Raw genomic sequence first — 4,940 nt, forward strand, 5'->3', positions numbered from 1 at the left:
ATCTGAGCCCCTTGGGAAGTCCAAGAATACTGGAGCAGGTAGCCTATCCCTTCTTCAGGTCATATGTCCAATTTAGCAATATTTTAAAGGGATTTTTTGTATCTAAAATCATAAGGTTGTTAGCCCGCAATGTTTTTTTTCTTGTAATATTTTACTCAGTTTTTAGCATCAGAGTTATGCTAGCCTCGTAGCTGAAAAGATTTTCCCTTCTGTCTCTGAAAATGTTTACTAGTGATATATTTTTTTCTTTAACAAAGTCACTTGGACCTAGATCTTTCTTCAATGAATTATTTGGTTTTTTCAAACCAATATTTTGTTTTTTCATGTATTATCTACAACATATGAAAAAAGTGAAAAAAAGTCAAAGTGTTAGTCGCTCAGTGGTGTCTGACTTTTTGTAATCCCCATGGACTGTAGTCTGCCAGGCTCCTCTTTCCATGGGATTCTCTAGGCAAAGAATACTGGAATAGGTAGGCATTCCCTTCTCCAGGGTATCTTCCCTACCCAGGAACTGAACTGACTCTCCTGTATTGCAGGCATATTATCACTGAGCCACCAGAATATAATTTTTCCATTTCATTTTCTATTAGTTTTACAAAGTGAATACAATGAATTCGCTCATTTCATCTAATTGTTGAGTTTATTAGGAAAAAATTGTTAACAATAGCTCCTAGTTTCCTTTTATGGAGAAGGAAATGGCAACCCACTCCAGTGTTCTTGCCTGGAGAATCCCACGGACGGGGGAGCCTGGTGGGCTGCCGTCTATGGGGTCGCACAGAGTTGGACATGACTGAAGTGACTTAGCAGCAGCAGAAGTTTCCTTTTAAATATGTACAATCTATAGTGAGGTCCAAGGAGATACAACCAGTCCATTCTAAAGGAGATCAGTCCTGGGTGTTCATTGAAAGGACTGATGCTAAAGCTGAAACTCCAATACTTTGGCCACCTAATGCGAAGAGTTAACTCATTGGAAAAGACTCTGATGCTGGGAGGGACTGGAGGCAGGAGGAGAAGGGGACAACAGAGGATGAGATGGCTGGATGGCATCACTGACTCAATGGACATGAGTTTAAGTGAACTCCGGGAGTTGATGATGGACAGGGAGGCCTGGCGTGCTGCGATTCATGGGGTCACAAAGAGTTGGACACGACTGAGCGACTGAACTGAACTGAACTGATAGTGAGGTCCATCTTTCAATATAGACAAATAAATATTTACATTGTCACTCCCTCTTCCTTGATCACTCATGCTGTATCATTAATATTTCCAAAGAATCAACTTTTGTTTTCATAGTTGTTTTTAATTTTATCAACTATCCTATTTATTTTAATTTAGTTGCTTTTTGTTCTTATTATTATTCCCTTTCTACTTATGGAACTTAATTGTCTCTTTTTATAGCTCCATGGTGTATGTAGAAAATCAGATCACTGATATTAGATTTATACACCTTACCATATATGCACTAAAAACCATAAACTTCCCACTAAATATTGATCTACCTGTATCCAGCAAATTTTTACATGTGTTTTCATTATCATCCATTTAAATTTTTTTTTAAGTTTCTCTTGGAATTTCTTCTTTGACCTGTGTACTATTTATAAGTGTGTTTTTAAATTTCCAAACACTTGGAAATTTTTTAGTTATCTTTCAGATTCTAGTTTCATCGGTCTTAGAAAATATATCAACATTTTTTCAATTCTTTGAAATTTGAAGCCTGCTTTATGAGCCAGCTGATATGCAGATGACACCACCCTTATGGCAGGAAGTGAAGAGGAGCTAAAAAGCCTCTTGATGAAAGTGAAAGAAGAGAGTGAAAAAATTGGCTTAAAGCTCAACATTCAGAAAATGAGGATCATGGCATCCGGTCCTATCACTTTATGGCAAAGAGATGGGGAAACAGTGGAAACAGTGTCAGACTTTATTTTTGGGGGCTCCAAAATCACTTCCAATGGTGACTGCAGCCATGAAATTAAAAGATGCTTACTCCTTGGAAGAAAAGTTGCGGCCAATCTAGATAGCATATTCAAAAGCAGAGACATTACTTTGCCGACTAAGGTCCATCTAGTCAAGGCTAAGGTTTTTCCAGTAGTCATGTATGGATGTAAGAGTTGGACTGCAAAGAAAGCTGAGCGCAGAAGAACTGATGCTTTTGAACGATGGTGTTGGAGAAGACTCTTGAGAGTCCCTTGGACTGCAAGGAGATCCAACCAGTCCATTCTGAAGGAGATCAGCCCTGGGATTTCTTTGGAGGGAATGATGCTAAAGCTGAAACTCCAGTACTTTGGCCACCTCATGTGAATAGTTGACTCATTGGAAAAGACTTTGATGCTGGGAGGGACTGGGGGCAGGAGAAGGGGATGACAGAAGATGAGATGGCTGTATGGCATCACTGACTGGATGAACGTGAGTCTAAGTGAACTCCAGGAGTTGGTGATGGACAGGGAGGCCTGGCGTGCTGCGATTCATGGGGTCGCAAAGAGTCGGACACGACTGAGCGACTGAACTAAACTGAACTGAAGTTGACTTTGGTGACTGTTCAGTCTTAGAATATATATCAACATTTTTTCAATTCTTTGAAATTTGAAGCCTGGTTTATGAGCCAGCTTAAGCTGACTTTGGTGACTATTCCATGAGCAAGTGAAAAGACTGTATACTGGATATAAAGCGTTCTCTTCATGGCAGTTAGATCAATTCAGTTAAAAATTTTGTTGAGATTCTTAAGGACATTTACCTATCAGTTACAGAGATATGAGTTTTTCAAGTAGAATTTTCACATATCTCCTTTAGTTCTGTCAATTACTGATTCATTTTTAATACATACGTGTTATTCAATACATCTATATTTAGAATTTTTATATTTTCTTGTATTTTCTTGTTAAAGTTCCCTTTTATCACTATGCATAACCTTTTTATGATAGTATTGCTTATCTTTAAGTCTGTTTGCCTGATATTAAAATAGTTTCACCAGCTTTCTTATAATTTGTGTTTCCACGATGTATAGCCTTCTTTCATAATTTTACATTCAATGTATATGTCTTTACATTGAAAATGTCTCTGCTTTAAAGAGCATATGTTTGGGTATTTTCTAATCTATCTCTTAAATCTATGCCTTCAAACTGGAGTGCTTATTTTATTTACATTTAGCGTATTTACTAGAAGAGCTGAGTTACAATTTACCACCTTACTAATTTGGTCAATGATTGCTGAGAAAGGCTTCCTCAGCAATCAATGCAAAGAAATAGAGGAAAATGATAGAATGGGAAAGTCTAGAGATATCTTCAAGAAAATTGGAGATACTAAGGGAACATTTCATGCAGTGATGGACATAATAAAGGACAGAAATTATATGGACCTAACAGAAGCAGAAGATATTAAGAAGAGGTGGCAAGAATACACAGAAGATCTTTATGAACCAGATAATAATGATGGTGTGATCACCAACCAGGACCCAGACATCCTGGGATCTTAAGTTAAGGGGGCCTTAGGAAGCATCACTACGAACAAAGCTAGTGGAGGTGATAGAATTCCAGTCGAGGTATTTCAAATCCTAACAGATGATGCTGTGAAAGTGCTTCACTCAATATGCCAGCAAATTTGGAAAACTCAGCAAGTAGCCACAAGACTGGAAAAGGTCAGTTTTCATTCCAATCCCAAAGAAAGGCAATGCCAAAGAATGTTCAACTACTGCTAAGTCACTTCAGTCATGTCTGACTCTGTGCAACCCCATAGATGGCAGCCCACCAGGCTCCCCCATCCCTAGGATTCTCCAGGCAAGAACACTGGAGTGGGTTGCCATTTCCTTCTCCAATACATGAAAGTGAAAAGTGAAAGTGAAGTCGCTCAGTCGTGTCCAGCTCTTACCCACCCCATGACTGCCTACCAGGCTCCTCTGCCCGTGAGATTTTCCAGGAATGAGTACTGGAGTGGAGTGCCATTGCCTTCTCTGAAGAATGTTCAAACTACTGCACAATTGCACTCATCACACGCTAGCAAAGTAATGCTCAAAACTCTCCAAATCTTCAACAGTGTGTGAACTGTGAACTTCCACATGTTCAAGCTGGTTTTAGAAAAGGTAGAGGAACCAGAGATCAAATTGCCAACATCTGTTGGGTCATCAAAACACAAGAGAGTTTCAGAAAAACATCTATTTCTGCTTTATTGACTATGCCAAAGCCTTTGACTGTGTGGACCACAATAAACTCTAGAAAATTCTTAAAGAAATGAGAATACCAGACCACCTGACCTGCCTCGTGAGAAATCTGTATGCAGGTCAGGAAGCAACCATTAGAACTGAACATGGAACAACAGACTGGTTCCAGATTGGACGAGGAGTACTTCAAGGCTGTATATTGTCACCCTGCTTATTTAACTTATACACAGAGTACATCATGGGAAACACTGGGCTGGATGAAGCACAAGCTGGAATCAAGATTGCTGGGAGAAATATCAATAACCCCAGATATGCAGATGGCACCACCCTTATGACAGAAAGTGAGAACTATTAAAGAGCCTCCTGATGAAAGTTAAAGAGCAGAGAATGAAAAAGTTGGCTTAAACTCAACATTCAGAAAACTAAGATCATGGCATCTGGTCCCATCATTTCATGGCAACTAGATGGGGAAACAGTGACAGACTTTATTTTGGGGGGCTCCAAAATCACTGCAGATGGTGACTGCAGCCATGAAATTAAAAGATGCTTGCTCCTTGGAAGAAAAGTTATGACCAACCTAGGCAGTATATTGAAAAGCAGAGACATCACTTTGCCAACAAAGGTCCATCTAGTCAAAGCTATGGTTTTTCCAGTGGTCATGTATGGATGTGAAGTTGGACCATAAAGAAAGCTGAGCACCAAAGAATTGCTGCTTTTGAAGTGTGGTGTTAGAGAAGACTTCTGAGAGTCCCTTGGACTGCAAAGAGATCAAACCAGTCCATCCTAATGG

Source organism: Capricornis sumatraensis, chromosome 3 (assembly GCF_032405125.1).
Source record: "Capricornis sumatraensis isolate serow.1 chromosome 3, serow.2, whole genome shotgun sequence".
NCBI lineage: Eukaryota > Metazoa > Chordata > Mammalia > Artiodactyla > Bovidae > Capricornis > Capricornis sumatraensis.